Source organism: Rattus norvegicus, chromosome 3 (assembly GCF_021556685.1).
Source record: "Rattus norvegicus strain SHRSP/BbbUtx chromosome 3, alternate assembly SHRSP_T2T, whole genome shotgun sequence".
NCBI classification, from domain to species: domain Eukaryota; kingdom Metazoa; phylum Chordata; class Mammalia; order Rodentia; family Muridae; genus Rattus; species Rattus norvegicus.
Genome location: NC_141536.1, coordinates 166,916,249 through 166,940,893, shown reverse-complemented (window position 1 = coordinate 166,940,893; position 24,645 = coordinate 166,916,249). Strand labels below are relative to the sequence as shown.

Genomic DNA, 24,645 nt, shown 5'->3' with positions numbered 1-24,645 from the left:
CCAACAGGACAAGTGTGTACGGTATGGGAATCACCCTCACAGCTTACAGTGAGAAATTGCACAAAATGCCCACATGGGCACTGTAGCAGATAAAAGATACACTTACTGCTGTTTGGAATCATTAGAGAAATGCAGACTGATACCATGGAGCCAGGGCAGAGACAAACAAGGCTTTGAATGGGGTGCCCAGAATGGGGGATGGGCAAAACTTGTATTCACTACTGGGGAAAGACAATGGAGGGGCTGATGAAAGCAAGTGGACTGTTTTTGTTAAGATAAAGTTAAACTGAAGCAGTAAACAATTTGTCTTTCAGGTATCTACCCAAGAAAAATCTAGACGAATGCTCACACAAGTGGTCTTTTGACATCGGCTTTGTTTACAAGGCCTTCAAACGGTATAAAACCACATCTGTATTGTTGGTGAGTGTAGGGGTGTCACGTGTCTACACAATGGAATATCGGCTGCTATGTGAGAAAGTGGCTCTCAGCTTTCCTGAGCTTGGCAAGAGTCTGCACTCAAACTGTGCCTTCTGCTGTCTGCTGATGTTACCTCCTAGACAGGAATCAAGGCAGGCTGCTCTGCAAGCGTTGTTGGGGAAGGCAGGGCTGGGTATGAGGTACTAAGGGGGCTCTGGGAGCTGACGGAGGGATTCTAAAATGCCTTGGTTTACTGTCACTGCGTGAGTGGGTGCGTTGGCCCAACTCCAGCACGTGGCACACCTGCAAGCAGCGAGTTCCGAGGGATGTGGTTCATGCCTCAATAAACCGGACTTCAACAAATTGCATCTGGAATACCCAGCTCATCTGCAAAAGATGAAAAATGAAAAATAAATCAATTCCATCCGGGCTGTAGATATGAACATAAACATAAAAACAAGTCTGGAAGAGAACATGCCACAGGAGCAGAACATTTCACACCCTTCATGTAGCCAAAAGATTTTAAAGAGAACACACACATAAGATACACACAAAGGCCCAAAGGTACACACACACACATACACACATGTGCATGTATGCATGCAGACACACATTCGAATGAATGTATATCTGTATGGACAGATACACATGTACACACACATACACATACATTGTACATACAGACACACTTATATACATATGCACACATATACACACAAGAATGAATGTATGCATGAATGGACACACATGTACACATACATATACACATATACACATTCACACACAGACACACATACATACATATATATACACAGACACATGTATACACAGACACACACAGAGACACATACATACACACATACACACAGACCACACACACACACACACACACACACACACACACACAGAACCCTCTAACCATGGAGTAAATAAAGAGATAAATGTGATTTCTTTTAGACTGAAAGTTCCGATTTACTGAAGGACACCACGGAAAAGATAACAAGAAACTACAAAGTAGAGAAGACTCCAGAAATGCAGGCGCTGGTCATATAACTCAGATGGAAGGAATGCCAATACAATGTATGGAAAACAGTTTCAATAAGCACAGAGCAGACATTCGCCCGGTGAGCCTGCTCACTAGACAATAAGCATAGAATGTGTTAGTGTCCTCAGTACCCAGCAGGAGGCAGGCCTCTGGCCACAGAAATTCACCACTCTGTATCACAGACACTGAAGTTTAAAAGTGTTTCCAGAAACGCAGGGGACACTTAAAACTCATGCAGGGTAAGGGTATAAATCACCCCAATAGTTTGGTTGTACCCATCAATAATTTATCTCTTGAATATACACTCAAGATAAATATGTACACATACAATTCAAAAAATACATACACAAGAACGTGTATATTAGCTTTATTTACTGTTTTTCTGAGGCCAAGGCAGCAACAGTGCAGTCAATCAGCACCGTGTTTTCACAAACGTGAGACCGTTTAACAGGCGTGGACAAGTGCTGCAAACACCAAGCGTGAGTTAGACATATATGAAGTGAGCATCCCAGGAGTCTGTCTACGAGTTTACACACTGCTGATCCAGAATATGGCTGGAACAGGCAATGGTCACCTTACGGGTTACAGGTAGGTGTCAAACGTGCTTGCAAGACTCTGGATGCACATGTCTGCTTGTGAGGCAGCAAGCTGCTCATCTGGCCCCTGCACTTCCTTCTTCTCACGTGTCTTCTCCATTTTACAGAAGACTCACTGTTGAAAGGTTTCTTCAAGAGGCCATGCACAGGCGCACACATCTGCAGTCTCAGCATCTGGAGGACTCCGACAGGAAGGTTATGAGTTTGCAGCTAGCCTGGGCGAGATAGGGAATGTTTCCCACTGGTTACTCTTGAGAGTTCCTACCCCACCAGTCACAAACATTCTCCTAATGTGATTGTCCACAGTAAGTTCCCCATCCCAGAAAATCCACCACGCCATGCTTGGTGTTCAGTGGTGAGTCCTTTAACGAGGTTTTCCCACCAGCTTCTTCCAGGGTCGTTTTTGAGATCCCTCTATCTGCCCAACAAGAACAATTCCAGATCCACTGTTCTCCCCATTACACTGGCTCTTCTTTTGCTCAGTTCAACAATCAGTCACAAGTTGGGGCCATGACTGCCTAAGACCTCAGCACAAAGGATGTGTGGTGCACGGGAGAGGCCAAGGACGGGGAGGCAGATTCCAGATTCCAGATTCCAGAGCTGGCACATAATGCACCATGTCCCGGGTAAGTTCCTACTGTGTGTTTTCTAAGCCTGCAACCATGGGTTCTCATTCCAGCCCCTACCCCAACCCTGCTGCTCTTTAGCCACTCTTCCTGTCACTCCACCTCTCAGGGTGCCCTGAGAGTGGCTATAGCTCCATGCAGAAGCTCCAGAGAATGAGGCCTCAGCTACTCTTACAAAAGCTTGAATTACCCAAGTGTCCTCCAGAGTGCAGAGCGTCAGACCCTAGGGAGCAACTTCCAGGAAGGGGGATAGAAAGAATGATGGGAGAGAGAGAGCAAGAGTGAGAGCATGGGAGAGGGAAAAGAGAGAGAGAGAGAGAGAGAGAGAGAGAGAGAGAGAGAGAGAGAGACAGAGACAGAGACAGAGAGACAGAGACAGACACAGACACAGACAGACACAGACACAGAGAGAGAAGGGCAGAGAGAGGCAGAGACAGAGAGAACAACAGACAGAGACAGACAGAGAGACAAAGAGAAAGAGAGAGGTGATGGGGAGAGGGAGAAGGGGATCTTGGGAAGTACTGAGATGTGTACATAAAAGGAACAGCACCAGCTACAGTGTCTGTGTAGGGGGCAACAGAAAGACCAAAACAATGCCCCTGCCCCAGCTCTGGTAAAAGTCAATACACTACACATCAGGCTGTGAGAAAGGCAGAACCTTCCCCCATCACAGTGACATGGGCATAATGTGGCTCAGTGGCCAAGAACCACATTGGACCAGTGTCAAAATGACCTTTGCTGTGGGATGCACTTTGATCAGCATGGTACCCACTCAGAGACCTGGAAGTGCCCACTGACAAGACAGGATGGCTCTCCTGACACCTGGATATGTCAATGGTGTAGTGCTGGCATCCATTAGAGTCAAAGAAAAAGAAGAAAAGTCAGGTACCCTCCACTTCTGGTCTGATGAGCAAGTCGGGCACCCCCAGGTGACAGTGAGCTCAGCATCTGTCTGCTGACCTGCACAGGAATGGTATTCTGCAGTTCCCTGTAGGTAGGGTGTGATGGGAAGTTGTCCCGTTGTGAGGATACTCCCTATGCAGCTGGTTGCAGGGGTGAGGTGCCCTGCGAGCAGATATCAGTGATGAAGACACATGAAGTTGTCTCCCCACAACTGACAGCCTTGAAGTCCCCCTGGCCCATCTGTCTTACTTCTTCTATCCTCCGAGGAAATTGCTTATTATTTATTATTATTTTTATGAATGCATTCCCAGTGAAGAGAAAATTAAATATGCATGAATTTTAAAATGAAGCAGCAGAGCAGAGTTCTAAAAGCACTTCATGGAATCAGTCGGCCAATCTTTCATTAATATTTTAATTTGGGAGTAACCTGGGTCTGGCGAGGGATGCGGCTTACATGCTACGCTGGGAGGGAGAAGGGGATGAGTATTTAAGTCTGGGCTGGAGATGGAGTGTGTGTGTGTGTGTGTGTGTGTGTGTGTGTGTGTGTGTGTGTACACATGCATTGACTCAAGTCCCTGGAAACATAAGGCACGCAATTCAATGTGCAGGGCATTCTAACTGCCCCCTACCCCCTGCACCCAGAGCTTCTATGTCAACCAGGACTACAAATGATTTTGGATCGTGTTTTCAATTCCTGCCTTGTCTCTGGAACCAACTCAAGGGGGAAATGACTTAACTCTCGCTTGAGGGGTTATGGTCCCTTGTGGTGGGGAAGGCATAGGGTGGCTGCGGCAGCAGGAAAGTTAGGCTGCTTGTTCACATTCCAGCAGATCAGAAGCAGAAGCAGGAGTGGGCATGAAGTACAGCCAGGTCATACACAACAAGACAAGCCCCTCAGTGTCCCGTCCAGTTTTTCTAATGATCTTTCACTTCCTACTTGATCTATAACCTCCCAGAAAAGTGTGATCAGATGGGGACCAAGTGTTCAAACATACAGGCCCTCAGGGGCGTTTTGTAACTAAACCGTAATAGTCTGCTTGAAGGTTGGGGAAGGGTGTCTCCTCCTTTAGGGTACTAGGGTACTGCTCGTTTTAGCGGGTGCTGTAATAAAATACCCAGGCAAAGGCAGAAAGGGAGAAATGTTTGTCTTAGCTCACAGTTCAAGCCATGTCCATCATGGTGAGGAAGACAGGCGGCAGTTGTAGGAGCTTGAAGCAACTAGTCACATGGTGTCCACACCCAGATGAGACCAGTGAACATATGTTAGGGTTGACATCACTTCTTTGCTTTGATACAGGACATAGAAGATGGTCCTGCTCACAAATGAGATGGATATCCCCGCTTTGATTAAGGAGATCAAAATCTATGGAGAGAATCTCTGGTGAACTATGTGAAAGCATCACCTGCCAATAAGAACCTGATGGCCCCCCAAAAAAGCAGAAGGCAAGGGATAGAGGAAGGATTCCAGTAGAGAGACTGGAATTCTGGGATAGAGTCAGGTAGGGAGTTTTACCACCCACACTCTGAAGAAGACAGGTGTATGATACTAAGAGGAGTAGCTAACCAGCCATGTGGAACAGGATAGGTGAAACAGGTTATGTAAGTTACTAGACAGTGGGAAGGGGAGAGCCTAAGTTACACGGCCATAAGCATTATAATAATTAATAAACCTCTGAGCTGCTATTCAGGAACTGGGCATGGGTATGAAAAAGTCCACAGTTAAAATTTCCCCAACATGCACGCACAGAGGTTTGACTCCCAGGTGACCCTGGGGTCTAATGAGCTAACAACACTTAGAACTGACTTCCTCTGGACACCCACCGGTGTTGGCCAGTGGTTCTGAGGTCCACGATAGGTTAGAATCGCTGGAGTATTTTAAAGGACACTGCTGCCTGGGCCTTGCCCTGGAGATTCTGGCTTTGCTGTACTCACTTTCAACACTGAACAGGTGAGGGTTAGGATGAGGGAATGCCAGGTAAAGGTGTCTTGTTGGTAATAGAGACCCAGGAGCAACAAGCAAGAATCCATGCCTACATTGGTGACATTTTTTGCCTCCAAGAGAGGTTCAGTAATGTGGTTCCTCTAACGCTTTCTTAGAGTCACATGCTAGCTTTTGTCGCTAATAAAGTATGGTTTTTGTGCTGAGAAGGGGGATGTTAACTGTGGCCTTATAACAAAGCCCACCTGAAGGCAAGGAGCTTTGCTCTGAGTAGCATCCAAGCAGCCAGTACGTCACCTGCTCCTCAGCACCTTGAGGGCTCCACCCTGAGACCTGGTCTGAGTGGAGCCTAGAACCCCCACACTGCTGCTGTTGTGACAGCTCAAATAGGAAATATTCCCTACACAGTTGTGTGTGTGAGTACCAAATCTCCAGTTGTTGGCACTGCTTGGGGGGTTTGGAACCTTAGAAGAAATAGCTAGTTACAGGAGATGGGTTGCTTGTGGGTTGGCCTTAAGGTTTCTAGGCCAGCTCCATGTCCTATGCTACACTGGCTTGCTTCCCACCCACAATTGGAATAGCAGGACTGAGAAGTGCTCTCTTCACCATCTGCATGAGAGCAATCAGGGGCTAAGGAAGCCCTTTGGATTTCTCCACAACCCTACAGTACTCCAAAACAATCTACCCATCTCTCCCTTGTTCCCAGAGACATTCGAGAAAGAAAATCTCAGAGTGAGGTTCCTTCCAGCCTCCCCTGCTCTCCCAGGGAAATGGAGGCACCTTTCTCTAAACTCCTGCCATATTTTCAGAAAATAGTGTGTGAACCCATCTTTGGGGAGATGTGGGAGACATAGGGATCTCACAGCGGATGGGCAGGTGTGTCTGCCTCTGGGCAGGATGTCATCAGTTTCCCTGGTCAGCAGTCAGAAACTGCTGTATTCAGCAACCTAAGGGCAGAGAGGAAATGAATAGCTCAAAAGTCTTCACAGAGAGACAAGGAATGCAGTTCTTTCCCTCTCCCTATTCTTCAGTTGCTTGAGATACTATGTATCTGTAATCGCCCTGGATATTCTTCAGTTGCTTGAGTTTTTATTTTCACCAAACTATGTATCTGCAATCGCTGTAACTGTTGTGAAATGAGATGTGAGCTCCTGACTGCTTTCTACAACTCTGTGTTTGTTCCGTACACATCACCTGAAAGATTATGAGTTTGGGGGATCGCAGAACAAATTAAAATGTTTCTCGCTGAAATAAACTTGCTGGCCTTTCCACTCCGTAATTGTTCTCTCCGTACCAGAGTAAATTAAGTTGGGGCTTGGTGGATGGATAAATAGTATTCTGCCCAGTAATGAAGCTCCCCACAGATGGGGGACTGAACCGTGATCTCTCTTCGCTATCCACTGTTTCTGTGATGATTGCCGGTTTGCCAAATGTGTCAGTAATCAATACATGGAGTATTTCCAATGCATCCCCAGGCATGCACATGGTGACGAAGACATTGAGGGATGAATGCTCCTGCGGAGGCTCCACCTGTGGAACCCTGGCTCACAGACACGACCAGAAGGTGAATCTGGGAGGAGCCTTGAAGAATGGAGCACAGGAGCCAGAGGGACCACAAGTCCCAACACAGGCTCCAGGCAGCCTTGAACAAGGAGCAAATTTCAGAACTAAGCTTTACCTTCTGTAAAGAAAATAAAATCTTTAATAACTGGTTATTTTAGGAATAATTACATATCTGCAATATTGCATATAACATATGTATATTATATACAGATACATTTAATGCATTCAATATAAACATTACATACAGATACATTTATGCATTATTGTGTATATATTGTATTTATGTACATATTTAAAATCATATAAATATATATAATATATTCCATCTATATATGGTTCTTTTTTAGCAATTACTTCATATTCACAAGTCCCATATTCCTGGGGACTTTAGAGCAGAAAGCTCTATGAATAATGGAGGTCAGTTTGTATTCTCTTGGCTGTCTGTGCTTCTCAGAGTATAACCTGTCTGAGTTCTGCCATGGGCACCAACAGTCCCATGGTGGCATGCCTTAGCCAACTGCGAATGAATCCCTCCTTCCTGAATGTTCCTCACACAGAGAGGATGCTACAATTACAAGAAATCCTGGAGTTTCCCTTTGTGTTGCCTACATATCTTAAACGCTTCCTGGATATGTTTTTCAAGGAACCAGGAGTTAAAGGAACCAATCATGGGACACACCAGACACTAATATCTCCCTATGTGTCTTGTTTTCAAACACAGTGGAGAGCATTGAAAATTATGGGTTCCATGTGTTAGTAAGAGAGAGCGGCTTGCCTTTGGTAGTCCCGTGTGTCCTTGGCAGCTCTGGCAAAGCTCTAGTTGGCCCTTCAGTTTGATCATCGGCAGAGCCCATGTCTTGGGGCTGGAACAAAGCACGTGTAGAGCACTGGTTCTGCCCACTTGAGCCAGGTGAGCCAGGTGAGCCAGGTGAGCCAAGTGAGCCAGGAGAGCCAGGTGAGCCAAGTGAGCCAGGTGAGCCAAGTGAGCCAGGAGAGCCAGGTGAGCCAGGTGAGCCAGGTGAGCCAGGTGAGCCAGGTGACAGTTATTTAGGTGTTGACTTTGCCATACAGGCATGTGGGCTCTACTGCGTGTGTCTTCCACAGTCACCAAGACACTCAGGCAGGAAATGTCTGAGCTGCCAGGGGGGAAGTTGCCAACTTTGAACAATGTCTTTTAGAGCCAGAGAAACTGTGGTCCCTGAGGCCTGAGGGTCTAAGCTACTTTTGTTGATGCGATTTAGCAGCAAGGAGGACATCCTCAAGGCTTTGCACTGCAGGGCATCTGAGGTTAATTTTTGTGCTGTGTTGTGCTAAAGGAGGGGTAGGTGGACTTGGAGAAGAATGGCTTAGACAGAGCTGCTTCCCAGAGCATCCGGGAGCCTGTAACGGGCTGGGACAGCAGACAGCGATGTGTGATGATTATCATGAAACTGTGTGGGAGCTTAAGTCTGAGGACATGTTCCACAAGTATGACACAGAACTCAGTAAAAATCAGTAACTCACGAGAAGGCTCTGCCAGGACATGAAACGGAGACCCCAGGGCCTTAATTGGGGAACGCTGTCTCATAGTCCTCCAGGACATGAGTTTGTCTTCCTGTGGCAATGTTTGTAATGTGTTCTCACCTCACATAGCCATCCATCCATCCATCAGATACAAAGGAGAGTGAAGTGCTAAGAGGCTGGGGACAGAGGAATCATAGCATCTGCATAAGAACAGACCCAACTCCTGTCTTGGCAGAATGTCACAGAAAGCCGAACTCTCTCCATCCATAAGACATGCTCTCCCAAGACACACACAGCCTCAGGAACAAGCCTTGGAGGGCTCTGCTCTGACTCCTATCTCGGTCTTCACTCCAAACCCCAGCCTGTGAACAAACAAGCTTGTGGAACACACCTCATCAGGAACGTTGCTGAGGACAAGGGTGAGCTTTAAGGTTCAACCCTGGGAAGTAACAGAGGCCAGATCAGTAGCCATCTGGATCAGGGAATATATTCTAGTGTGAAGTCATATACACAGAGCAAAGAGAATATTTGAAATAAGAATCGTTACGGAAAATTCCAGTGCTGCAAAGGTACCTGGGTAATAAATATGTGCCCAGATGGCTCACTAGATTAAAGCTCTTGCCACATAAACCTGAGGACCTTAGTCTGATCTCCAGAACCCACATAGAGAACCACCTGCATTTCTTGTACTCCTACTATGAGATGAGCCCAGAAGCTCACAGGTCAGCTATACCAGTGTGTACAGCAGGGAAGAAATCAGACTCTGTCTTGCCAAGGTAGAAGGAAGGAGGACTTGACTCCTCCTGGGTCCCCCACCTGGCTACTGTGGCATGTGTATTTCCACACTTCCACACACATCAAACACAATTAATAATAATCATTAACTAATTAAAAGTATTGTGAATGCATCCCTCCAGTTACATCGATCTGAGGTCCTCTTTCTCCTCCTTCAGCTTCGCAAACTGCGCTTCCAATTTAGGATAGGAAGATAAAAGGGGCATTTCTGAGCTGCTTGGAGAAGTTCTGAGCCTGTGGAAGGCTGGTAATCCCTCAGGTCTCATTTAGGAGAGGATGGAGCAGCTCCAGGCTTGGCTGCATCCTTCCTGGGTTGACTGCTTTTGTGTCCTGCATAACCGTCCATCAACCTGCCTTCCTAGCAGAGCCCAAAAGCCACCTGAGGACTGCCTCTCCTTTGGGAGCAGAAGTGTCTCTGAAGACTAGCCAAGTAGAGGAGTGAAATAAACCTCAGAGGGACTATGAGTGGTTCTGAAATTGATTTCTCAGGACTCCAGTCATAGGAGAGCGGTTCTGTATCCCCAGACATCCAGCCTCCTTCTGCAAGCGTGCATGGAGGGTCTCAGAGTCAGCAAAGAGAATTTGAATTCTCCCCGTACTCACCCCCTTTCTGTATCTGGAAGTAGGGGATGGGCAGCTCCTCCAGCTTCCACTCAGAGTGGAGGGATGTTCTGTCACTTTTCTTCCACACTATAACTTAGCAGCTTTGGCTCTGAGTCCCTCCAACCCCTGTCATCTGAGGGATGGATGGCCCTGTGTTGTGGGTCCAGCATCTCCAAGCACAGGGTCTTTAAGAGGTCAAGGCAAATGCCATTCCTACAGAAAAGCATGTGTGGTGTGTGTGTGTGTGTGTGTGTGTGTGTGTGTGCGCGCGCGTGTGTGTGTGTGTGTGTGTGTGTTTGATGGAGATCATTGTCCTTAAGGGAGCTGAAGTACTGAGCTAGGGGCAAGCTGGGCTGATGCTGACAGATGACCGTCTGCTGGCTTTCCTCTGTACACGGTTAGTTTGGAGTACTTAGTGTTTCCTTACAAGAATAGTCAATGTTCTGATGGAATATTATGGTCCTTCATGGGGGGAGGAACCTACAGTGTTCTATAGTCTCTCTCCATCTTATGTCTGGGATAGCCTGGGATAGCATGGGATAGTTTGGGATAGCCTGGGGTAGCCTGGGATAGCCTGCATAATTACCTTGACTTTCCTTGGATCCCAGGAGCTACTTTGTCATGGCTCCACTGTAAACTTGAGATGGTATTGACAAACAGTACTGATACTGATCACAGGACACGTGTCTGTAACCTGGCACAGAGAACACACCTTCTTCCCGTCTGACCCTGCTCATAAATTTGCTAGCAATTTCCACACCAACCTGTGTGTCTTCTGCTAGTAAGAAGAAGCTGTATTCTTAATCTCTCCTACCCAGGCTGCTCTGATGATTTGCAGCTGCATCCAGATCCACAGCCCAGCCTGGTGGATTTGGTTGAATTCCTGCTTGGGCTGATGTGATCCTCAGATAGTCTCTCTGTGGAAATAAGAGACACTCCGTGGATGGACCTCTCCAAGCCAGGGTTCCCAAAAAGGTTTCATGCCCTCTTGGTGCAGACTTTCCCTGGAGAGCCTGGGGCAGAGGAGGGCTAAGCAAACACTTACTCCGGGATAAGTGATCAGGTATACATAGTATGGAGCTGCATGTATGGAATGTGTACCAGTGCATGGTGGTCTACTTGAGTTAGGCCCTTGGGACTCACCTGGTATGCTCCAAGGAATGAGATCAATACCAGATCACAGAGCAGAAATGGAAAAGACCAACCATGGTCTTACAGGGCCCATTGTAAGCATCGCAGAAGACTTTAACTCCACACTGGGACCAGTTCTCTGAAGCCAGATTAGAATAAAGGAGCTCAGTATGCAACCATCAGCAGAGTCCAAAAGGTGAATCCAGGTGAGCAGCAGATGCCACACGAGACCTGGCATAAAGCCAGAACCCAAAGGCTGTGTTCCCACAGCAACATTATGTCAGATGGCCTGTGCTGAAGACACGGATTCTCCATAGGAGGAGACCTGAAAGAGTGAGTTACAAAGATTTATAAGATAGTCTGGGGAGTCCTGCAATGGCTGTCTGTGCACTGGGGAGGCCGAGAACCCAGTAGCTGTCTAATCGATGAGGCTGGGTGCCTCACCACTTTTAGTCTGTCCCTGAATGCCTAGAAGATTCTTGGAGAGTAGATGGTGTTCAGTCAACATTTGAAACCCTCTGATGTCAGTAAAGAATGGCTTTTGTGGGAACAATAATAGAGCAGATGCACTCACCAGCAGGAACCAAAGACAGGCAGGCAAAACAGCCCTCAGACGTCTTTGTATTGATCTGTATAGATCTCACAGATCCATCCAAAGGGACATCTCTTAGTGCAGCAGTTCTCAACCTTCCTAATGCTGCAACCCATTAATACAGTTCCTCATACTGTAGTGAACCCTGGCCATAAAATTATTGTCATTGCTACTTTGTAACTAATTTTACTACTGTTGTGAATCACAATGCAAATGCCTGGTATGCAAATGGTCTTAGGAGACCCCTGTGAAAAGTTCATTTGACCCCCAAATGGGTTGCAACCCCCAGGTTGAGAACCACTGTCTTAGTCCCCAGCTCCATTCAAGTTGATAATCAAAGTCAACCACCACTGCAACTGAATAGTTTCTAGCAACTTTCCAGCACAGGTTTGGAACAGGGTTGAAAGTCAGTTTTGGGCCGGGTCTAAGTGAAGGAAGTCAGGTGTTAATCCAAGCCAGTGGGATTTGCAGGATGAAGCCTAGACAGACACAGCTTCATGTCTCCTGGAACCCAGTTATAGTGGATATGCCATGGCCAGCCTTTCAGATGTCACCTGGGACTGCCTTTGTGCAGTAGAATTGTCCTGACTTCACAGCCCTATAGAACCCAAAGCAGATAGATATCTAGCTTCAGCTGGACTCTAGAGCTGAGGTGAACCTGCCTTAAGTCACTATAGACACATTCAATGTGGGTTTATAAAAGTGGAAAGTCAGATATCCCTTGCTGTATAGCCTGACCCTTGTCGATGAACCACTTCTCAGTGGGGGACTGATTTAAAGCAGTGTGTGCACGCTTTAGAGGATTTCTTGATGTATCCCATGCCTAAGAAGAGCTGGGTACTGGAGGCAAGCAGGGAAAAAGACTAATTTTGTCCTCCTTCCACGCACCTCCCACTTCCCAGAGGTGACTGTCACAAACACATACTTATGCTCAAGTTTTAGGAGCACGGGTGGGTGTGTATCAGTGTGGGAGGAATCAACCTAGGACTGTGTATTAGGTCACTGAGATTCTACTTAAGGAACGAACGCCTCTCCACACAAATGACACTTGAAAAGAGAGCAAAGTGAACAGGACACCATGACAGGCATTCTGGAGGATATACAAAAGGAAAGCATTTGCTATCCCAGAGTAAAGAGATTAGGGTAATGGTATCTTACTGAGTGAGGGGAGGAGTGGGTCCAGTGCATGCATAAGGAGTAATGAATGGCTTTGGGGCCCTCTCTCTTAAGGATTCCTTAAGTCTTTTTTTTTTAAATTGGATTTTTATTTACATTTCAAATGTTATCCCCTTTCCTGGTTTCCTGTCCATAAACCCCTATCACATTCCCCTCCCACTGCTTCTATGAGGGTGTTCCCTCACCTATCCCTTCCAGCCTCCCTGCCCTGATATTCCCCTACACTGGGACATTTGGCAGGACCAAGGGCTTCTCCTCCCACTGATGCCCAACAAGGCTATCCTCTTTTACATATGCAACTGGAGCCATGAGTCTGTCCATGTGTATTCTTTGGATGGTGGTTTGGTCCCTAAGAGCTCTGGCTGGTTGGTATTGTTCTTATGGTTCCTTAAGTCTTTTGCAGGCTCTTTCCATAAGCCAGGACTATATCTTGTCATATGTGTAACACTGTAGTATATTGGAAGCTGGGAGGACTGTTCAAGAGCTCATCAACAGGAGAAGCCCAGAGTCTCACATCTTACTGAAGCCCGCAGAGGAAGACTCAGGCTGTAGGCCACAAAGGCTCAGAGCCCAAGGGTCAGAGGGCAAATCCAGGGGAGGTGAATATGAAGGAGGGGCTGCAGCAGGGCACCTATGGGAAAGCCTGAGAAAAGAGTGGGTGCCAGAAGATTTGAGGGAGGATGTCTGCATCAGTCCAGTCCTTGCTGTCCTGCCCATGGGACATGGGCAAACACTGTCCCGGTGTGACCTCAAGCTTACGTGGTATCCAGAGCACCATCTGACTGACATAGTCTCAGAAATTGCTGGAAGCATCTACAGCAGGCAGTGGCCATGGTCAACAGGGCTGCATTTACAATTTCCCGGAAGACACATCTATGTGTGTCTATGAGAATGTTTCTAGCAAGGTCTACCCAAGGAGGAAGATCCACTTTGAATGCACTCTCATCTTTCTCATGGTCTGGGGTTGTCTGTTGAATATGAAGGCAAAATTGAGAGAAAGAGCTAAATACCAGCTCTCATCTCTCTCTGCTTCCTGACAGCTGATCCATGGTGAAGAGCTGCTTCATGTTCATGCAGACACACGATGGTCTGTACCTTCAACCTGAGGATCACAATAAACCATCTTCCCCCACGGAGCTTCTGCAAGGTCACAGCAACAAGAAGTATAGCTAACGTAAAAGCGTGGTAGAGATTTAACATAGGGGTGATCGCTGTGTCAAAGGCTTTTTTGGGTAAGACAGAATGTTCAGAATGTGTAGGGAATTTCAGTGGGGGCATTCCGCATTGGAGTAGCAAAGAAGAACACCTTATTTGGACTTCCTGGTGGACTTGTGTACATGGAGCATGAGTGAAATGTGAAACTAGGTCAAAGGAATCATCTAGGTTTAAACTCAAAAATATAAACTCAGAACACAGCAAATTACAGAGATGTGGGAAAAGGCCAAACAGAAATAAACTGAACGCTAGAAGCAAGAATGGAGAAGGTGGCACAAGGAATCCCTGAAGGGTTAGGACTTGTAACTTTTTAGAAATAGTTAAAGACTCAAATCCACACACCCATCCACCAACCACGACCCTCAACGACGATCAAAACTACGACATACATAAATATAAATTAAGAAAAAATTGAAGCAAAGTAAAAAGTCTTGAAAGAATTCAAAGAAAAACCTGATATGAATTGAGGGGGAAACAAAGAACTATTCATTAGAAAATATTAAGTCAGAAGACGATAAAGAAAAATTTTAATTAGTGGGAAAGTGTACCAGTCTAGAATTCTGTGTTGTGTTTAGTAGTAAAACACACTACATGCCCACTCTGTGCCAAGCACCGAACTGGACACTTGACGAGCATCTCCTCTTAAACTTCAGAACATTGCAGGGAGAGTCCCATCTCCAGGGCCATACATGAACTCAAGGACTGCCCATTGCATTTCCATGACTTCAAGTCTGTAGACCACCTGAAGGTCTGACCCTGGTAAACAGCAGTGCTGGCCTATTCCCAGGAGGGTGTCATTGGTCTGAGGAGCTGGACACCCTGCAGGCGGAGCCTCAGACTCTACTGTCTCCTGCAAGCAGATGACTGCATGTGCTGGAAGTTGAAACCCAGTTCCTTACTGACTGGCAGGATAGAAAAGGTGACCAACAATTCCTAAAGTTGGGTCAAGACCCTGAGCTTGGAACTCCCCCCACCCCCCGAGATATGGGAAGCCCCAAACTGAAAAGAAAGACAGGACATGGGCCAGAGCCTGGCTCAGGATGACCCAAATCCAAAAACATTCATCCCAAGACCCAAGAATATAAATTCAATGATGACCCCATTGAGATGCCTCGGGTCCCCAAGAATGATGCTCCCAACATGTTCTGGGCCTCTGTGGAGCCTTGTTGTGCTGACATCACCAGTGAGGCGGTACGAACACCAGTGGAGTTCATAAAGGCCTTGAGCATAAAGCTGAAGGTTGTAAGATTCCACCACTGGGGATCCACTACTCCCAGCGCTGGGCCCAGGAGGATCAGCTAGAGGAGCAGAGGAATCAATAGCTGTGGCTGACAAGAAGAAAGACCTCATGGGACCACTGACTGAACTGGATACAAAAGATGTGGCTTACCCTTCTGAGGAAGTCTGAGGTCCAGCATGAGCAGCCAGAAGATGGATGACCCTTTGGTGGTCTGACACATCCAACCTGCTGCAAGCCCTGGTGAAGGAAAATATTTCCCCTATGGAGGACTCTCCGATTCCTGACATGTCTGGGAAAGAATCAGGGTCTGATAGAGCAAGAACCTCTCCCTGAAATCACAAGCCCTCCAGTGTGCCATATGCCAAGTCCCAGGAGAGCTCTGTCAATGAGGAACTGATTGCCCAGGGCCTTCTGGGCTCCAAGGACCGGCCTTTTTGAGGACTCAAAGGATGAGGTCCTTGCTGAGCTGTGCAAACAGTAGGCTGAGCTGAAGGCACACAGTGTGCACAGCCACACCAAGAAGCATGGCCTGCCCATCCTGGGTTTTCATCCTGAGAACCAACTCCCTGGTGTAGCCTGTGTGTCTGCTTCTTTTCTACTTCCACCACCAGAAAGGAAGAGCTGGTGAGGTGAGGGTTCGTTATGTTCTATTTACATTGTAACTTTGGAGCCTGGTGTGTAGAGACAGTCCGTATGTGCTTGCTGACTTTCTGACTAACAGCAAGCTCGCGGTCCTGGGAAGGCTCTGTGTGAATGGGGATAGTCCTGAGCTTGACCACAGTAGGGAGATTAGGAGTTATGTCTGCAGGGAGAGAGGGGGCCTGAGGATGAGTTGTGTACACTTGTAAGGTGAGGTGTGGAAAATACACAGAAGATTGCTGAAATGAAAGATACATTTCAGGTCAATGGAGTCCTGAAGTAAAGATCAGAGACATGAAGTCAAAAGACACGAAGGAATCCAAAAGAATTTCTGGTGTCTGGGACTTGCATTGCACGGAGTGGGGGCTCGGGGGAGTTGGATAGTCCATCATGGGATGGGTGATGTCTTGGTTAGGAATATTGACATTGGCCTTGAGGTGCTAAGAACCATCACATTCTCTGAGTTCTTCCATGGTGGGATGACATCAGGGGTGATGGCTCAGGCTTGCACCCAGCAAGCTCTGAGCAGAGCTCCCGGTAGCAATGGGGAGAAAGGCTGAGTCAGAGGGACATGGAATGTGGGACAGGTGTGTGGAGAGGCTGAGATAGCATCCCACGTGTGTAAGCTGACTCACGGGATGTGGGTGGGGATCAGAAATGTCAAAGATGCCCTTCAAGGTGAGGCTGATGAGGCCAGTGATCACCAGAAGAGGATTGTGGGAGCTGCAGGAGGGAGACTCCCAGGTCCTGAACTCTTCCTGTGAGAGGTCCAGGTGGAGGATGTCAGTGGGCAGTGGACGTTAAAACCAGGTATTGGGAGTCCGCAAACATGGCAGTCTCTGAAGTCAGATGAGGGGATCGAGAGTCCTGCCCTCCTGTGTTTTCCCCTGACCTAAAAAGTAATGTTTTTATTGCTTTTCTTTCTTCTAGCTTGTTATACTTTCATGTGTCTTTTCTTGTTTTCTTTTTAAATAAGAGTGTCACAAAGAAAATATGTAAATATGTCCAGATGCAATTAAGTATCTCCCAAAGAAAGCCGAGTTGTTTCTTTCTATCGATAATTCTTGTCTGCAGGTTGCCATAGCTGCTTGTCTTTTAAATATCTCGCGCATGGTGTCTAGTGCCTCGTCCTTCCCTGGGTGAGTGCTCAATAAACGCTAGATGGTAATAATCGTGCACACCGCTGCAGTATCTGCCGGAAAACCAGCCGCTATTGAATTCCATAAAGTCAAAGTTGTAGAACGAAAAAACAAAGAAACGTGATCTTCTTTTGTTTTGTGGTTTATGAGAGGATTGGATCAAAATCACGGTTTCAACCCAAATAATAGAATAATAGAACCAGCTTCCTGGGCTGAAGGGAAGGAGAAAAATAGCATTTATACAACACTTGCCGAATGCCTGTGCTCGCGTAGATTAAAAGGTATTTTAAAACCAGCACGGAGATACAGAGTACATACCACAGAGTTAAATCATGGCATCTTTCTGGTAAGATCGCAAGAGCTTGTGACTTTCATCTAAAGGAGGATTGCCCTGAGACCAAAGTGGCCTGGGAGACAGAGTGAAAAAAAAATACAAGTTTGATTCCTAGTGCCCAGGTCAGGAGACTTATAGTTTCCTGTAATTCTAGCTTTAGGGAGATCTGATGCCTCTGGCCTCTGAGGACACTCTCACTCATTTGTGTATGTCCCCCCCCGCCTTTTCATGTATGAGCGCACATACACATATACACGCACTCTTACCCACACCCACACACAAATCTTTAAAACTTGCATCTCAAATTTTATCTACCTTATCTATCATCTACCATCTAGCTACCTATCATCTATCCACCTATTTATTTATCTATGCAGAATCTATCAGTATATCATCCATTCATCCTTTTGTCTACTCACCCACCCACCCACCCATCCATCCACCCATCCATCCACCCATCCATCCATCCACACATTCATTCATCCACACATCCATCAATCTGTATATCAACCCATCAATCCACACATGTATGCATCCATCCATCCACCCACCCACCCATCCATCCATCCATTCATCATTGTCTATCTTGTATCAAAAATGGCTTTAACTACAGTTTCTGTTGACATGCTCAGCCTTTCTGCATCTGGACCCTGTCCTGGGAGCCCAGGGGGAGCCATTGTAAGCATGTACCATACTCTGCCATCTTTTGATGTCTTTGAAGCCTCTTGTGCTCTCCTTCATTTACGACTTTGTTTTGAGGGCAGTGTTTGCAGAAAAGATCTGTGGGCAACATAAATCTGGAGTTGTTTTTCGTCTCTCTTGACTTCTGTAACATTGTTGTCATTCTGGAGAGAACACAGAAAGAAAAGAAGGAAAGCCCCCCAGTTTAATCACAGACACCTCAGTGATGGGTCACAAAAGGAGCTCTTGGGGCACACCCTGCAGATGATGAAATGGAGCCATCTGTGTCTAGTTGGTCCTCTCTCACTACCGTACCCCTTCCTCCCTATCCCAGAGAGAAGTTGGTCCTTGCAACTTTTATCATAATGGTTCTCCCCCTTTGCTTTGTAGAATCGGTACTTAAATGTGTATCTGTGATTGCTGAATTTTGCTTTTTAAACTGTGAAACGAACTCATGCCTGTTTGGTTTTCCTCACGTCCAGCTTCTTTCTCTTGGTATGCGTGTGTGTGTGTGTGTGTGTGTGTGTGTGTGTGTGTGTGTGTGTGTGTGTGTGATATACTCTTTATCTTTACTTTGTGTATAAATAATAAAAATCTGATACAGAAGGAAACAACAATACTATAATAGCTTCCTGGACCAGGTCCTTTCCCCGGGGCTTTGCTTCAGTTTGCATCAAGAGCATCGGTGTGCTGTGTCCCCTTTTGCCTGACTTCTAGGCTGACTCCTGAGTGCAGGGAGAAGCTCAGGGTGGCCTTCTCTTATTTCCTGGAGGCAGAAGCATTTTCCTGAGCTATTTCCCTTGTTTCTTTTAAGGGTCTCTTTCAGCCTTCTTCCTGTTTAATTATTGATTTGAGGGTGTTCTTTATGCATTCTAGGGAGGAGTCCTTCAGAGGTCAGATGAATTATAAATGTTTGTCTCTATCTAGTGGCTTTTCTGATTTAATTGTGTCTTTTGAGGCCCATGGAGTACTTAATTTCACTGCCATCATATTTAGACACGCTTTCCATCATGGTTAGAACTTTTAAGCATTCTGGATTTTTTAAAGTGCCTTCCTAGGTCTGACTGAGGTCGTAAGAATTCTCTGTACCATGAGCAGTTCTGCCCCTGCTGCCCATGTGTGATAGCCAATTGTCATCCTTGACTTCACTGCATTTAAACTTACTGTGGAAGCTCATCCCTGGTGTGCCAGGGATTTCCAGAGAGTTTAAACTAAGGAGGGAAGACCTATCTTGGATGTGGGAAGAACATTTATCATCCCCACCTCTCTGCTCCCTGACTGTAGAAACAACACAACCAGCTTCCTCATGCTCCCACCACCATGCTGTTTCTGCCATGATGGACTGAACCTTCAAACCATAAACCCCTTCAGTAGCATTTGTCAAGCATGTTGCCAGTGCAGTGAGAAAAGTAACCGACACTTAGACGTGGAAGCCCCCCTCCAAATGGACACAGGATTGCTCCTCCACTATTTGTCCTAACCTCCTCTCTCTCTTGCTCCCTGTGGTTACCCAGGTATCACCCGTGGGAGGGGTTTTAAGGGCTTGTGATTACGTTAGTAGGCTGTCTGTCAGTCCATCTAGCATCTAGAAAGCATTCTACCTCATGCCCATTGCTCTCCTCACTCTGCCTCCTCTCTTGTGTGATGACAATGGCTTCTTCCACATCCCGATGCAGAGGCGCCATCCCTCATGCAGAGGCTGTTTCCATGGCAGCCCTTCTTCCTGGATCGCCAACTCCCTTTACCCGTTAGATGTGTGGTAACGCCTTATTGTTGCTCAATGCTTTAGGTTATTAAAGCTTAGTGACCTGCATGGCATCATGGGAGAGGTCAACAGAGGCACTCAGCTAGAAGGCCTTCGCCCCAAGGGGGTGAAGGAACAATGACTGCCCGTTACCAGATGATCTTCTCTACACGGAGCACACTGTCCATCACTCTGGCGTGGAGAGGTGGAGCCTGGGGCTTCGAGGTAGACCAGTCAGATAGTGAGTGCCGAGAGGACGAGCGCAGGAGGAAGAGGAGTTGGAATGGCCCAGGCTCCACCAGAATCACTTCCTGTCGTAACATAGAAGGGCCCTGATGAGCCTGTTGGATCTGCCTAGGGGTGGCTTTGGGTATTTGGTTGAGTCCAAAGCATGTACGCAATGTGAACTGCCATAAGGTTGGCCCAGGGAGGCTCCTGTCTGTGGTGCTATCCTCATCGTTCTTGTTGTCCTTCCTTTCTGTTGTCTTGGAGACCCAGTCCAGCACCCGATATGTCACGTGAGCTCTCCATCACGTGAGTTCTCCACCACTGAGTGATGTCCTAGTGCTGGATTTCCTCTTTTAGAGAGAACTTCCAGACTGTCATCATTCAAATTTGAGTCTCTATGGCGCCCTACATTGGAATATGGCTAGGTCTGGCCTCATCTCTGCTGTTTTCAATTTCTCTCCGTCTTCTCTCACCTGTGCATTCCCTCAGGCCCTTCTGTCTGTGAGGGACCTCAGCATTGTCTCTCGGGCTGGTGGCTGCTGTTGGAGTAGCCCAGTCTGTATCTGCCTGAAAACTTATTTCCTCACATGGCTGAAGGCTCACTGTGCTGGACAGAATTCCTCCTCGGCAGCTATTTTCTTTCTGCCCCCTAACGTGTTTTTAATCTCCCTGTCTTCTGGTACGTATCTCTTCCACTAAGAAGAGACTTGTCAATTTCAGTTAACATGGCTCCTTTGAAGGCACCGGGGCTCTTCCCTCTGGCGAGTTTTGAGAATGTTTAAAATTCCCTTTGCCTTCACTTTGAGGAAGACTCGCTGTTATGTACCCGAATGTGTAATTGTTTATTTAATGCTCTTGGCTTTGTGAGGGTTCTGAGATCTGTGGCTTTTGTCTTTTAGGGGCTTTGGGGAGCCCTCTGCCAATATAACACTGCTTCTGCATAGTCCCCTCTCTTCAGGAGTTCTAAGACACGTGCATGCACCAGACCCTGTCTAGTGTCTGCAATATCCCTCCCTAGAGTGTCCCTATTGTCGGCCCGTGGTTCACGCTTGACCTTGACATCTGATCTTTCCTTTCTGCATGTGATTGTGTGTTAAATATGCTGACTGGGTTCCAAGTTTGCCTGTTTCTTCCCAGCCTATGACAGCCTAATGATTCTTTTTAAAATGACTATCCCTGTTCCTCATAAAAATCTGTGGTGTCTTTCTTGGCATAGATGGCAAATTTGGGCTTGCTTGGTTTTGCCCTTCCTTCCTTCCTTCCTTCCTTCCTTTCTTCCTTCCTCCTTCCTTCCTTCCTTCTTCCCTACCTCCCTTCCTCCCACCCTTCCTCTCATTCTCTCTCTTTCTTTGCAAGTGCAGGCCTGGTCTAGTTGCTGGGACCCATTGACTCTGTCTAAGTTCTATGTATTTGCTACCGTTTTCAGCCATGGAGTCTTGTTCTCCCTGTGGCTTTGTATAGTGTGCTGGTGCTGTATAAGCCGTCTGTAGAAATGGTTTGGGGCCACACTGCAGCAGCGTGAGCTCCACTCCAGCTAGAGCTCACGATGGGATCAGTGAGAAACTGAGCCACAGCCTGTCCACCTCCTGCCTGCCACTTGGTCCTCTCACACGGAGGAGCAACCCTCTCCTGACCGTTTATTGTCACGTCGCGCACGATGTATCTGCTCCCCACGGTGGTGTTATTTATTGAGAAGTTGTATAATTTTCTTCCTCTTGCTGTTTTCACGTTGAAGCTTGGGCTCGTTTACTTTCTGCACTGTTTTAAGGAGATTCATTTGGATTAAACAAACATTTGCTGAGGCACCACGGCACTTGCTGGAGAGTGACTTCCCTTTAGTCTGTCAGAGGGGGCACATGGGAAATGGCCTCAGCGCATGGCATCCCAACTGCAGAGACCATCCATCTGACACAGTGAGGAAGGCCCTTGGAGGATGTGCGAGGGCTGCACGCAGAGCCCTCCCCATGGAGTGTCTTTGCATGCAGAGGGGACGGGACGTCACAGAGTGACTCAGGCATGCTCCTGTCTCCTCTCCAACACAGCTGCATGCCAGCCACAACAGCTATGCTTTGAGGGGTGCTGACCGGCTATGCTTACAGACCAATTGTGTAAGAGGAAATGAAGGCAGATGTGGAGAAAGCTTATGAGCCATTTAAAATTTAAACAGTGCTCATTGTCACAAAGGCTTCGCGGTGCGAGCAGTCTGGCTGCCTTGGAAATCTATTCCCACATGTTTATACGGGCACTTCAAAGGCCTATTAAAGCCAGCTCTTTGATGTATGACCAGCTACTCCAGTGGTGACTCTCTGTTAAGTCAGATCTGAATTCAGTAGGGAAAGGGACAAATTGGCTGTTTTATCTAACACTTTCAATATCAACTCACAATGAAGAGGGGCGTTCTCTCCTACTTAAAAGCTACAAGATGAGTTTGCCACCAGGACAAAGAGAATAAATACCCAGAGACAGGTTACAAAACAAAATTAGACTTTCAGTGGTTGAAGGGAATGGACCAGAGTCCCCATAGGCTCCATCTTTCTCTTCAGGGACTGCAACCAGTGGCCGGGCAAGACTCCAGTTCCTGAGGATTCAGAGCTCTGGGCAAAGCCTGAGAAAGGGTGACATATTCCTGTGTCTGGGGAAGTCACTGGTGTGTGTGCTGGTGGAGGACAATGCCCTGTACTTGGAGCTGTGTTCGCTGTAATACCTGAGGGATGGGGGTCCTCAGGCTGGCCATAGGTTGTGATGATGGAGTAAGGGTGCAGAGTACCTCTACCAGGTATACCTACTTCGTATTTTCTCTTGGAGAAGAGTCCTGGTTGCCATCGCAGCAGCTTCGCTCCTCTCTGTGCTCACAGCTCCATGGAGCACTGGCAGAGGCAGGCGGGAGAAGGAGACAATCCACCAGGGGAGGGATCTTCTGCCTTAGTCCTTTCCCCAATGCAGAGAACTTCCTGGAAGCAGAGTTGCCATAGAGGAAAGCCCAGACAGACTTGTTGGAGGTCAATGGGACATTCCGATTTTTTTTAAAAAAAGGATCCTTTGCGAGGGCTCTTCCTCCTCCCATCTGCAGCTGCCTTGGCCAAGTTGGCATTTTGTCAACTGAAACCCCATTTCAGGTCCAGAGGCCGAGTTCCCAAGTTCACCCTTCAGCAGGCCTGACTCTGGTACGCCCATGAGCAATGGTAACTCTGGCTGCTCACACTGCCTTGAGAATGAGGCCTTCACCTTTGTGTTAAGGACACCATTCCTGTGTGTAGCTCTCTGTCCTGTCCGAGCCTCTCATCCCTTATAGGGCTGCTGGATTAGGACCCACCTCGGATTGATCCAATCAACGGTCAAGCCTTAAAACATTCTCATCAGAGAGTAGTGGGCATTGGGACAGCAATGTAGGAATTCAGAAGCCAGAATTAAGCCCAAAATACCTGCTGAAAAGAAACATTAACTCCCAAAATAGCTGTATAAAAGTCCAAACAAAAATAAAATGTAAAAGTTCTGAGTTGTAAGATTCCCAACGAAAACAAAGAAAGAGAATGACAGGTGTGGAGGCATGATCCTGCTCTGTCACCCAGGTTAACTTGTCCACAGACACACAGGCATATGCATATATAGACATATGCATGCGTATGTAGACTGCTCCACGCATGCACACACATACACGCACACATGCACGTATACCTATATACATGCACACATACATGCGTGCATAGACATGTACACATGCTTTCGTGCACACACCATTACAAAAAAGAAACTTGTCTTGAAATAACTGCTAAGAGAGAGGGCATGAATTGCTCAGAGAACTCAGAGAGTGGCATTGCCTCTGTTCTTAGCCAGCAGATCAAGGCTCTGCATCCAGTGCCCACTGACAATGATTTCTTCTCAGCACCTGCTTAGCAAAGGCTTACTGGTCCACACTGCCAGACTCTAGAATGGATTGTTTATTAAAAGTCTACTGAGGGTGTAAAGAGACTTGAGTTCTGTGTTAGACATTTTGTAAAATGTAACACAATTAATTACAATGTATCAAACCTTTGACTTAGACGTTTCACCCCTATCAGCGCCTGCTAAACAGACCGGCCTGTGTGTAACAGACCCCAAGCAGAAGGTCAGCAGGGGCATCCTTGTGAACTGTAACGACATGTTGATACAATCTGAGCTGGAAGCACGGGAGGTTTAGAAAGCTCCCATGTTGAGAAAATGGGGCAGTCCTGTGTACATGGATGAGACAAAATTCCAATCCATATTATTTGGAAAAAGCAAAAACAGAATCAGTGTGTTGTGATTCTGTCTGTTTTTTTGGATTTAAACTGTACCCTAAGGACTTGTAAGGTGAAGGCTTGATCTCCCAAGGCTGTGATGCTATCTCCAGGCAGCAGTTGGATCATGAGGTTTCCAACTCCATCAAAAGATTAATTCATTGATGGCCTCGAAGTCTGATGTTCTATTGGGAGGTGAATGGGACAGTTTTGGCTGCAGAGTGGGTTCTCAGAGGCATGTTTCCAGGCGACAAGTCTCCTGTGGACTGAGGGTGCCTCC

General features: G+C 47.0%; 1 long non-coding RNA gene and 1 pseudogene across 1 annotated transcript; one reads left to right on the top strand and one right to left on the bottom strand.

The window, feature by feature from the left end:
* Positions 1-178: 178 nt before the first annotated feature.
* Positions 179-20,364, bottom strand: LOC147995864 (uncharacterized). The gene is made up of 3 exons (XR_015684096.1): positions 19,739-20,364; positions 18,147-18,301; positions 179-804 (listed from the first exon to the last, which is right to left on the bottom strand). It is a non-coding gene; the product is annotated as an uncharacterized LOC147995864 (long non-coding RNA).
* Positions 13,612-15,972, top strand: Tada3-ps3 (transcriptional adaptor 3, pseudogene 3; annotated as a pseudogene).
* Positions 20,365-24,645: the final 4,281 nt, after the last annotated feature.